The sequence below is a fragment of the Pleurodeles waltl genome, chromosome 5, assembly GCF_031143425.1.
Source record: "Pleurodeles waltl isolate 20211129_DDA chromosome 5, aPleWal1.hap1.20221129, whole genome shotgun sequence".
Lineage (NCBI taxonomy): Eukaryota > Metazoa > Chordata > Amphibia > Caudata > Salamandridae > Pleurodeles > Pleurodeles waltl.
Window position 1 is genome coordinate 564908662 of NC_090444.1, and position 13334 is coordinate 564921995.

The window sequence follows — 13334 nt, forward strand, 5'->3', positions numbered from 1 at the left end:
TGTGAAATTTGTGTTGTTTCTTATTTCATGGAGCAGCCCTATGTAGGTGTGGGATCTGTTGTCAGTGCTATGGAAGTTGTGTTTGTCCACATTTGCATTATGCTGACCTGTCTTTTCTGTCTGACGTGTGCTGGCAGGACTTAGGCACAGGTATTCACATGTCAGGAATGGTGTGAGTGATGGTGGTATCCACATGTTGTGAAGTCCAACTAGTGATACTGCATGTCAGACAGAATTGTATGTGGATCATGATGTCATATGTGTGCTCCTGAAGTTCATCAGTTGTGACACTGCACTCCGTGATTGAGTATGGATGTGTAATGTGTGCAATCAGGGCCATTGTAGATGGACTTAGTTGCATGGCTAGTGGTAGTATAAATGGCTTGGGTGTCTGCAGATCTTCTTCTGTGATTGAATCTGACCTACCACATGCATGTGCCCCAGACTTATATTCTAGACATCAGATGTCACCTGTATGGGTGTCTACCTTTTGGTGGTCACAGCAGTTATCAGTTCACTATTGGATTATCTATTCAGCGTGTCATGTCAGCCATATTAGGTGACAGTCATGTGCTGTGTACTATATGAGTGGATTAGTCCTCACTATCATGGGACTTGACAAAGGTCATGGACTGATCAGTGTAGTAACTCTACAGGCCTGATGTTTTTTGTTCAGTCACCTGCACTTCCAATAGGTGATCGGGGTATGGAGAGGTTTGATGATGATTCAGGTGGTCATTTGTACTTCAGCTTGGGCATGATGTATATGAAAACATGGCTTTGGTGGTGATGGTGTGGATGGCTCCAGTCATGCTGATTTACTTGGATTTAGATGTGGGTGTGAGGGGTGGCATACTGCGGTGGATAGAAGTGACATGTTGTGACATGATGTTGGATATGTGTATTGGCACCAGAGATAGCCTAGCCTGGATGTGTTTTCCCACAGATGTGCATGTCTAAATGTGTGTATGTGAGGTGTATGTTGACCCTCTGTCTCCATCTCCCTCCCTCCCTCTCTCTATTTGTGTGCATAAGCATTGGCAAGTGAAGGAGATGAGGCACAGGCAAGTGGAGATGCTGCAGGCTACAGGACCTGGAGTGCTACTACCCACGACAGCGACGGACCCAGTGGCACAGAGGGAGAGGGGAGTGCCACGGGGAGACCAGTTCTTCAACATCCTCATCAGAATCCTCCTTCAGTGGACAATCCCTGGTTGACCCTTCTGGGACCACCCCAGTACCATCTTTGTCCACCACCCACCTCACTAGCACCACCCTCCCTGTTGCACCCCACCCAGTTGTCAGTGCCCACTCACTCAAGAGGGTGGGTGTCTCCTTCACCGCAGGCACCTCTGCCCCTGGCCAGTCAGCCCTGCTGCCCTCAGTGAGGAGGCTATTGACCTCCTGAGGTCAATCTCTATGGGTCAGTCGACCATTGTGAATGCCATCAAGGGACTGGCAGCTCAAATCCAGCAGAGCAATGCGTTCCTGGAGGGCATTCACGGTGCACTGGTTGGCCTGCAGAGATCCTTTCAGGCTCTGGCCTCCACACAGATGGCAGACAGTTACCCTTTGTCTACTGTCCCCCCTCCACCTACCTCTTCCCAATCACAAACCCCTCTTCCCAAACCCAGCCAAAGCACACAGGCAGACAAGCATGCACCCACCACAACATCCAAGTCTACAGCTGACAAACACAACCACCACAAGACCCACCACCAGCATGCACACAGACAACACCCACCTGCAGACACACCAACATCCACTACCTGCACAGACTCCCCCACCACCCCACCTTCACGAACACTACACCAGACTCACCTGCAGACACCAGACCAACATTTACCGATACAGCCACAACACCCATCCTTCCCACAGTCAGCACAATAGCAGACCCAACACCCACACTCATCCACACAACAGACCCCCAGCACATACAAGTATTCCTCTCATGCACATGCACCCAAGACATCTTCCAAGAATCCTCCATCAACCACTCCTTCCACTCCCAAACCCTTTTGCCATGACCGCCCCGGTGAGTCTTAACAGGTTTTACTCTCGAGTTTTCCCTCTTTTCTACTCCGCCCCCACCCTGTGATACCCCCAAATGGTCTGTGTCTCTCCCCTAGTCCAGCCCTTTCACCTCCATGTACTCCCCTGCCCCTGCTAGTACCCATGCCCCTCCCCCTGCCAAGAAGTAGACATCTCCCACCCAAGTGTTCTGAGCCTTACCCTAAAGTTTGCCCTAAGCCCCTCCTCCCAAGCTGAAGCCCAAAGACTCCCTCCGAAATCGAAGCCCAAATCCCCCCAATCCCTGAGCTGCCTGCCTGCCCCCTTGATGCCCCTAAGTTGTGGGGGTCATATGGCAGTTTGGACCCATTCATGGGCACACAGAAGTGCCATGTGTGCCTATGGCCTTTTATCTTGTACATAGTTTTTCTTTTTGTGGACATATATATATATTTAATATATCTGGGCCAACCAGTTGTTGGTTCAATAGTAACATATTTGTCCTATCTTTCTTTCCAAATGGCTGTTTTGGTCTGACCTGCTTTGGTTTGTGTGAGAGTTACATGTGTGTGTTGGTTGTACTAGTTGTTGTGTTTGGGCAGAATGTGTGGGTGTGGCCCTGGTATTTGTACCACTGTGATGACTGTGTATTGTGTGTTGGACTTGTTTGTGTTCATTGTATGTTGTTGTTTTGTGTATTTTTTGTAATGGCATGTGTAATGGTGGTGTTGTGTGCCCTTGTGAGGTTGTTGTGTGTGCATGCATATGTGTTGTGATGAGTATGTCCGTGCCGTTGTGTGTTTTCGTGACATGACGTATGCTTCTTTGAATGGCTGTGTGATTGTGTTTATTGGTTGTTAGGTGTTGTTCCATGTTATTGTATGTATGTAGGTTCAGGTGGAGGTGTGTATTACAATTGTTTGAGGTGGCCTTTAAGTAGTTGCGGTTTTGGTATTGCTGTGTGAATCTGGGGTGTTGTGTATTGTTGTGTTCATTTGTGCCGGTGCTGTTTGTCTGGGGGTTGGTGTGTGTATTGTACATGTGTGTTGGCTGTGATGTGTGTAGTATATGTGTGCATGTGTGTATGTGGGTGTGTGTGAATGTGCGTATGGGTGTGTGGTTACGTGTGTGTTTCGCTGTCACCACCTGTCCCTGATATGTATGTTGTGTGTACGTAGGTACTTTTGGTTTTCCCTACAGTTTCAGGTAGGTAGCTGTACTCACTGTTGTTGTCGAGCAGGAGCAGTAGAAGGACGTGCAGTTCAGGTTCCATGGTGGCTCCAGTCAGGTACGTGTTCCAGAGGTGACTGTCTCCATTTATAGTGTTGGTTTCCACCAGGGTTTCTGTGGGGGTTTGACCGCGGCAGAAAGCTTGGGGGTGTGCAGCCTTATAATCTGTCTGGCAGGAACATGGTGTCCGACGGCCTGAAGGTACCTACTGCCCTCTGTGGCAGCCTCGCCACACCGGCTGTGCCGGTGGTAGATTGGCTGTATATTGTTGGGAAGACCGAATTCTCTACCAGCCTGTTGGCGGTACAACCACCACTGCCAACATGGTGGTCCTGAGACCGCCAAAGTCATAATGACTCCCATAGTCTTCAGAATTTCATAGCTGAATATATATATTAATCACAATTATATATGCCTTTGCCAAAGGGCCACTGTGAAGCTCTACCCAACCTGCCAATATACATCAACTTTTAACCTTTAGTACGGTAATGTTGTTTGCTACCTTTGATGAATCTATGGTAAGTAGCCCACCCAAAGGCTGACTTGGGTCCAGGCATGTTGCATTTTTAGAAAGTATTAAGAGCCTACTTAATGGTTTGGGCACTTTGAAATGCAATGTTTCTTGAAAGCACATAGGGGGTCATTCTGACCCTGGCGGTCATTGACCGCCAGGGCCAACGACCACGGAAGCACCACCAACAGGCTGGCGGTGCTTCCTGGCCAATTCTGACCGCGGCGGTAAAGCCGCGGTCAGAAAAGGAAACCGGCAGTTTCCCGCCGGTTTTCCCCTGGCCAAAGGAATCCTCCATGGCGGCGCTGCAAGCAGCGCCGCCATGGGGATTCCGACCCCCTTCCTGCCAGCCTGTTCCTGGCGGTTTACACCGCCAGGAAGAGGATGGCGGGAACGGGTGTCGTGGGGCCCCTGCACTGCCCATGCCACTGGCATGGGCAGTGCAGGGGCCCCCTAATACTGCCGCAGCAAGATTTTCAGTGTCTGCTTGGCAGACACTGAAAATCGCGACGGGTGCCACTGCACCTGTCGCACCCCAGCAACTCCGCCGGCTCCATTCGGAGCCGGCTTCATCGTTGCTGGGTCTTTCCCGCTGGGCCGGCGGGTGGCCTTTTGGCGGTCGCCCGCCGGCCCAGCAGGAAAGTCAGAATGACCGCCGCGGTCATTTGACCGCGGTGCGGTCTTCTGGCGGTCTCCGCCCGCCGGGCGGCGCCCGCCGACCGCCGGGGTCGGAATGACCCCCATAGTCTCATACCTTCCCTGTGTTTCTTTGAAAGAGTTTTGGGTTAGAAACTTCCTGTAACCCCCTACATTCCAAGACAAGGCTACCAGGCTGTGCAAGGTCCTTGCCCCTAATGGCAGATCACTCAGGCCCCCTTCCACTATCATCAAGCTTTATAACCAAGTAATAAAATCACTCAAAACCATTTTTTGACTCTATTTCCTTGACTCCACTTCCTATGTTTACTTTCAGGACTCCCTCTCTTGAGTTTGTAGTAGTTATAATATGTTGAACCCTGTGTGTGTAAGTCCTTACTTGGTCTAAGCTTAGGCCAGCAAGGTTTTGGCCCCTCCACAAGTCCATCCCGACCTCACCCACATGTACCAACCTTATACCTTCTTCTAGTTACTCTTCCTCTACCCTCACTAGGATTGATTTCACACATTCTGAATAGAATTGTGTCCTTGTGCCCTCTTTCCCCTCCTAGTTTGTCATAAAGACTATGGGCCTCATTATGACCCTGGAGGTAAGCAGTCCGCCAGGGTCACAGTCGCGGTCGACATCCACCAAAGTGGCGGTCCAACCACGACATTATGACTGTGGCAGAGCTGCCACGGTCCAACCGCAGAGACCACCATGCTGCCGCCACCCTGCAGCCTGGTGGTCCTAGTGGTTGTAAACCTGGGGATTACGAGTCCCCGTCCGCCAGCCTGTCCATGGCGGTTTACACTGCCATGGAAAGGCTGCTGAAATGGGGGACTCAGAGGGCCCATGGGGAGCCCTGCACTGCCCGGTGGGCATAAACTCTGTGGTGAACTCCTAATAGGGCCGATGGGGTTCAGGCCGCACAGGCGCCCTGGTGCCGGGAAGAGTTTGGCGGGTAGCCTCTGTCGCCTGACAAACTCATAATGAAGACCTATGTGATTTATGGCCCTTGAACCAATTTATCATAGGTTTGGATATTTGGTAAATGCTTGCAGAAGGTGTGAGTGATTCAACGATTTATGTTTACTTAATTGTTTCCTACCGTTAGGTCTTGGCTGAGGTTCTAGGAGGAACCATAAGCTCTCCTGTTTAATGCTTCCTTCACCTTCTGGCTTGTCTTCCTTTGAACACTGCTCACTTTCATCCCCCATGCCGTGAAAAAATGCCCACTCTTCCCGCGTTGTTCGGGACCTGCCTCCCTGTATTGATTTAGCCCTGGAGCTGCTCTTTCCAACTTGAATGTCTCTCTTTCACTAACTGAAGGTTCCATTACCCTGTCTCTTAAGGGGTTTGGGGGGTGTACCACCCTTGATCTTAACTGACTACCCCTCTTTCCTGGAAACTTTGCTCCTTTAGAGATGCCATTAACCCTCTTCCTTACTCTGCTTTCTCCCTTTCTTCAGGGTTCAACCCTTGGGGCCTAGGGCAGATCTTTTCTACCTTTACCCTTTGTAACTGAGTTCTTAACAGTTCTTCTCTATACCTTATGAGTTTTCCTTGCACAGGGTATATTGCCCTTAAATCCCCAGTAGACCCCTAATTTTATTACCAACGTAGGTTTTGATATATATGCTGATGGTAAACTGCCTCCAGTTGTGGGGTCTACCCCTTCAACATGTATAGAAATGCCTACTTCTTGATACTTTTTTCTGTCAACGGTCTAACTAAAGTAGGCATACAATTACTGATTTGTATTGAACTGTAGCTGACTCTTTTGAAATTTCCCCAACTGATTGTTTACCATCAACCCTTCAAGTAGTCCCCGTACTGTTTTCTACATTTAAAATATCACCTCTAAGAAAGATGTGGAAGGGGCTGCTGAAATATCGAATCCAAGCGATGTCTGTGAGAGAAAGGGGCTCAACTGAGGGTTGGCCTAGGTATCTACATCATCCAATGACCTATTCTCCCCCTACCACTGTCATCCTCCCTTAAGACAACCTCTTCCTTCATTGTCCACAATAAAACTATTAGCCACAAAAAGGAGGGAAGAGAAGTGACAAGGATAACCTTGGTTCAGGTAATGGACTTCCCACAGTCTCCATGTCCAACTCTGTCCATAGGAAGTGATCATAATCCGGCACTGCTTTCAACTAAATTGAACCACTTATTATATTCCCCCCACTAGCACCCATTTCTTTGGTGAGTAACTTAGGTGACATTATGGACTGACCAGTGGTACTTGACTTCTTTTTGTTGTGCTTCCCTACAAACTCTTTTATGGATTGTCCCAAGGGTGTCACTCCTATTCCCTCTGCAGGCTTCACAGGGGTGCACTGGGATCTAGCTCCCCTGGTACATTGGCCATCTTTTTACCTTCTGATGAACCAATAATCATGCTTCCGACAGTGTCACTCTAACAGGGCTCCTGGCCCCTTTACTGCAGCATCTTCACGGCCGGTAACTTGGGCATATCTACCTATGCTTTAATTTTACTTTGCAGAATACTCCTTCAAACTACATCCAAGTTTTCTCTTCTGTGGACCTTTGCAAATTCCCCGCTTATCATATATACTGCGCCTACCAATAGTAGACTGGGCTGTGTAACACGCTGCAGATCAGCTTTCCCCATCATGCTATAGCAAAAATGAGCAATAAAAAGCTCAAGAACAGGCACTTATCTCCTACATTCTTATGCCCTATCCCACACAGCTACAACCACTGTTACTACCACCACCACCCATACCAGCCATCACAGCTTGCTTACTATTCCTGAGACTACTTCTGTCCTAAGCAAGGACTCAGTTCCAGGCCTCCACAAGGCTACCACCACAACACTTGACAAGACCGGGTAAGTTACACAAGGGCTGGGTTCAACCCCTGTCTGTGTCTCAAGCTCCCTGGCTACCTGCGGTGCCCTAGCATGGGCGACCATAGTTTGCCCCTCCCCCTGGTTAAGGCTAGACCTGCCCACAGGGAATTGTGCAGGAGTTTGTGGCTTTTATTGATGTCCACATGTTACAATCCAAAGAGTGTAGTTCAAGGCGATAAGGGCATTAAAACTTTCAGATCACTATAAAAGATTCAAAAGCACAGTAAAATGAATTTTCATGGGCACTCCTGTCTTCTTTCTCGTATCTGACGTCTGCTGCCCAACCAAGCGAGCAGGCATGAGCACAGGAGCGTAGATCGTAGATGGGCAGAACACTGGCCACATCTGAGGTTTGGAGTGGCATCTCAGCTACACAGAATGGTCTCAATTTTCAGTTTCCATTTGCTTGTGTCTAGTACGGGCAAGACTACTTTAAACCTATTGTGTGTGTGTTTAGTGGTTGGAGGAGGTGTGTAGATTTAGTTAGGCTGATGTTTGTAATTGGATGTTATTTAAGTGTATTGTATATAATGTAGTATATGTTGGTTAGTTTACAGTATAGTGGTAGATATTATTATGAAATGTAGAGTTCATTTGTATTTTAAAATTCTGTTTATGTTGATTTTTGTATTGCCATTTGTTTTCTACTACGGTTGTTAGTGTTTTTGAGTTGGTTGTTTTTTTTTTTTCCTTTTTTCCTTTACAGTTTTTTCCAGATGTGGGGCTTTATTTCTAACCAGTATGGGCCATATTTATACTCCGTTTGCGACGAAATTGCGTCGTTTTTTTTGACGCAATTTCGACGCAAAACTAACGCCAACTAACGCCATATTTATACTATGGCGTTAGAGGCGAATAGCGCCAAAGTTCCCGGAATGTGCGTCATTTTTTAGCGTGAACCCCTTCCTTGCGTTAATGATATGCAAGGGAGGCGTTCCCGTCTAAAAAATGACTCCCAGGCCTTTACGTGGTATTTATACTCCCGGGCAAAAGAGACGCCCGGGAGTTGGCGTGGCTAAAAACGGCGCATTTGCGCCACTTTTTAACGCCTGCTCAGGGCAGGCGTTAAGGGGCCTGTGGGCTCAAAATGAGCCCACAGGTGCCCTCCCATGCCCCCAGGGACCCCCCCTGCCACCCTTGCCCACCCCAGGAGGACCCCCAAGGATGGAGGGACCCACCCCAGGGACATTCAGGTAAGTTCAGGTAAGTTTTATTTTTTATTTTTTATATTTTATTTTGGTGGCATAGGGGGGCCTTATTTGTGCCCCCCTACATGCCACTATGCCCAATGACCATGCCCAGGGGACAGAAGTCCCCTGGGCATGGCCATTGGGCAAGGGGGCATGACTCCTATCTTTCCAATGATAGGAGTCATGTTGATGGGGGATGGGCGTCGTTAAAAAATGGCGCAAGTCGGGTTAAGACGATTTTTTCGACGTAACCTGACTTGCCCCATTTTAAGACGCCCATGCGCCATTTTCCCCCTACGCCGGCGCTGTCTGGTCTACGTGGTTTCTTCCCACGCAAACCAGGCAGCGCCGGTCTGATTGCGCCGTCTAACGCCATTCCATAAATACGGCGCCCGCATGGCGCTTCAGAATGGCGTTAGACGGCGCAAAACTTTTTGACGCTAAACTGCGTTAGCGCAGTTTAGCGTCAAAAAGTATAAATATGGGCCTATGTGTTTTATTTATTAATTTTCAAGAAAAATGATTTACTTTAAAAAAAATATATATTAATTGATTTGTTTAGTTTCCTGGGGTGTTTGCTCAATTTATCAGCTTTTGTATGGATTTCCTGGATTATTAGAGTCAAATTTGATATTCTGTTTTCCCATTGCTTACTTTTTCATTTTTGGAGCTCTTTAATATTGATTTTTCTATTAAGGATTGTATTTTTTGGTTAGTTGTTGACCAGGACTTCTGCTATGTAGGAGTCATCTTATTTCATATGTTTACTTTATTTGGGGGGCATTGTTATTATTTTTATAAATCTGTTTATGAAGTTTCATAATATCAGATGCACATTTAACTTAGTTTGGTGACCTCAGTGTATCTGCATCATAGCATGCAATATAAAGTATGAGAACTTACTTTCATCAGTTGTAGTGCGCAGTCTAGTGTCAAGGCCACCCAGTCTCTTGTAACCCCATGAGCTATCTTCCATCTGGAGCATATAAGTATCATCAAAGTCTGGCTCATTCTTAAAATATACCTTGGGCATCCCTTCAGGGGCCCCATACTTTATTGCATTTTTCTAGACATTCGGGTGCCCTGCAATCTGCCCATTCTGCCCTCATGTACCAGTCCTTTTTACAGGATCACTCTGTTATGGTAGGAAGTGTTACCCGCCTCCACAATTTGGCTATATCCCTTTGGTGGGACCTCAGCAAGCTATCTCTGCAGTGCAGGAAGAAGCCCGCTAGAGAAGATACTCATTAAATCAGCATGGATGAGACTAACGATATTGGATGTACTATTGTGTCTTTGGTACAGAATTGAATGAGACGCTGATGAAGGTGGCTTTGAGAATTATTATACATTGGGATGCACCGAAACACGCGTTGGCAATCAGTACCAAGGCTGTTAGAATGAGCAGTATCAAAACTGCGCTGGGACTTGGCAACTAGTATCAAGTTTGAGTGAGCAGTATCAAAGTATCAAGGCTGTCCAAGCGAGTAGTATCAAAACTTCGCTGGGACGAGGGCAAGCAAAAGTTGAAACTTTGCCAGGACTTGAGCAAGCAAAAGTTGAGGACACACTTGCTGACGACTGAAAATACATTTTTTCATCGTGGTTCTATCCTGACCTATTGAACACTAAAAGTGTACATAGACTCTGATGAGTATTATTTTGTTATATCATCTCAAAATTATGTGTAAAGCAGTAAACAATCACATTTTGAAAGACTAATACAAGTAATTAATTCCAACAAAATATGTAGGACCTACAATTCATATAGGCTGAAAAACTATATGTTAAAGTAAATCTTCATAATGATGCAATTTATTTGATTGGAGATTATCTGTTTAGTGTGTTATCATTTACATGTTTTCTGAATTGTATTTGTTTTATGTTTTGTCTGGTGTGGCTTTCATGACCTTTTGTTGTATTGTCACTAACAAGAATTTGTCTAATGGTAGATGTCTTTGTCATAGTACATTTATATTTTAGCTTTTTCTTAATATTACAATAAAGTAGAAGTTTTTTCTATTCATTAGTATTATTTATATTTATTGTTATTTATATGAATGTAGGAGAGTTGCTTTTGTTACTTAATTATATCCCTTTGGCAACCATTAATGTTGTGTTGCAGAACAATAGCATTTACCTTGGCTTAGGATAGTTTGCAAGCCCCACATGCCCAAGTTTACTACTCATGGATTGAGGTCAACATCTTCCTCCTTGACCCCTGTAAATCTTCATTTTAAACCATCTTAAAAGGCACAGTTGTGTGGACATAGCCCTTTGGTGTGAAGTAGAGTACCAGCCACGTTGCACCCTGATGCATCCATCTGTTGCAGTCCTACCCATTTTCAGTAATCTTATTCTGATAAAGTTTGCCTGGTGAAAAATCGAAAGTTGTATCAGCTGGAACCCAGCACTAATGGCCACCTCTCTTGGATGTCTGCAAGTCTCCTCCCAGTCGACATCCTCCAGAGTAGCAAATTATTGTTCCCACCAACCTCTAAGGTGTATCAGGGGTTGTCGCCTATTGCTTAGGAGTGTTTTGCATGTCTGCATGTTACATGTCTGAGACATAGCAGAGCATCAGGATCCTGTACTCAAAGGAACAATAGTCTCTAATGTCCCAGAGCACCTAGCTGCTCCTATGCAGTGCATGTTTTAGTTGATAGGTATTTAAAGTGCTGTGTACTTGCCAATTCATCCTTCTGGTCTTCTAATTCTGGCAAGGGCAGCAAACGCCCCTGATCCCTCAAGAAACCAATAAAGACCTGTAAACAAATTACTGGGTTAGGGCGTGAACCCCTACTTAAGCAGCAGCCACAATCCTAGGTATGCAGTTTTAAACATTTAACTGAAAAATAGCGCCAAAAATTCCAAAGTACAAATCACACCTATCTGGTCCTGCAAGACAAGAAGAAAGTCACAAGTTCAGGATGACTGCAATGGAGCATGGGTAAGATACGGGGACCAGGTTAGTCCTTTTGAAAAATAACTTTTTTAGTCCAGCACAAAGAGTATTCTTCACAGTGGAGGGAGTAATGAGGAACAATCAATCAATCAGTATTTGTAAAGGCGCTGGGGGGAAGGAATGGGCCTCATCCGAAGAGCCACGTCTTGAGGTACTTTCTGAAGATGGTGAGCGACGGGCATTGTCTGAGGTGCAGGGGAGGTTGTTCCAGCTCTTCGCTGCAGTGTTGGTAAAAGATCGTCCTCTGGCAGTGGTTTTTGCGGATGCGAGGAACGGTGGCCAGGGCCATCTGGTTGGAGTGGAGGGATCTGGCGGGGCGTGGAAGGAGACACAGTGGTTCAAGAAGGCTGGTCCTGCATTGTGTATTGCCTTTTAAGTGTGGGTGAGAAGCTTGAAGATGTTACGGTCTGCACGTCTTTTCCCACCGTTGGCAGAAGAACATGAAGGAGCACCCGGTCTTCTGCTGGTTCTAGACTGATCAAGATAAGGGTCACCCTTTCTAGTAGCCACAGTGCTGCTTGACTGGAAATGGCTAAGCAGACCGTACCCTCCAGAAGGAGTCCCAGAGGGAAAAAAAGCAAAAATGTGGGAAAAACCTCTACACAGGAACTCCTGGAAAAGAGGAAAAACAAATAATGAAAAAAGAAAACTTAGAATAGTCTCCATCAAGAGCGACAAGAGCTAGAGAAAAACACAAAGGAACAGGAGCGAGGATCACCACCAAGTGGAAGTGTTTGCAATGCAAGGAAGACCAGAACTGAAAGGCTTATATACCAGGAGACAGGAAGTGACAAACAGGAAGCAAGAGCGACACCATCTTGGATTGGGAAAGCCACATAGGAAAGAATAGGGAAAAAAGTATTAGTATAAAAGGAAAAAAGAAAAAAAAGGCATGCTGGGAAAAAGAATACCAAGAAGAAGACAACATGGACACCAGAACAAGAAGAGAAGTAAAGTGGAAAGAAAAGAAGAAGAAAAAAGGAAGAAAGAAGAGGATTCCCCCAGGTAAGGAAGAAAAAATATCAGGAAGGCAAGCGGCGCGAAAGGGAGCACAAAATGTGCTGTCTGGGCTGCTCTGCGAGAGAAGACAAACAAACATGCAGGCCGTGGCTTGAAGAAGGGACACCATGGTAGAGTGCAGCGCCACAGAAGGTGATGTTCTTCTTGACTGGTAGCCAGTGGAGGGTCCTCAGGTGTTGGGAGATGTGTTCTCAGTGAGGGAGGTTCAGAATGAGTCTGGCAACGGCGTGCTGGATGACTTGAAGTTTTTTGATGTTCCTAGTTGAGGTGCCGGCATAGAGGGCGTTGCCGTAGTCAAGCTTGCTCGTGACTAAGGTGTGGGTGACTGTTCTGCAACAGTCTGCTGGGATCAATCTGAAGATCTTCCAGAGTTTGCGGAGTGTGTGCCAGCAGGGCGAGGAGACAGAGTTTACCTGGGGGATCATGGATATGGCAGAGTCGAGGATGATTTCTAAGTTGCGGGCGTGCTCAGTCACTGTAGGGGGATGCTGAGGGATGTGGGCCACCAGGAGTCACCCCAAGCTGAGCTAGCATTTCCAAAGATGATGAGCTCTGTCTTCTCAGAGTTGAGCTTGAGGCAGCTTTCTCTCCTCCAGGTGGCGATGGCTTCCATTCCTGTGTGAAAGTTCCTTTTGGCCGTGTCCGGGTCTTCAGTGAGGGAAATGATGAGTTGCGTGTCATCAGCATATGACACGAGGTTCATACTGTGGCTTCTGATGATGGCAGCAAGAGTTGCCATGTATACGTTGAACGGTGTGGGACTCAGTGAGGATCCTTTGGGGACTCTGCAGTTGACTCCTGTGGGTCTGGAAGTGTAGGTTGGGAGTCTGACCCTTTGCATCCTCCCAGATAGGAAGGAGTGGATCCATTCTAGGACTCTTCCATGGATT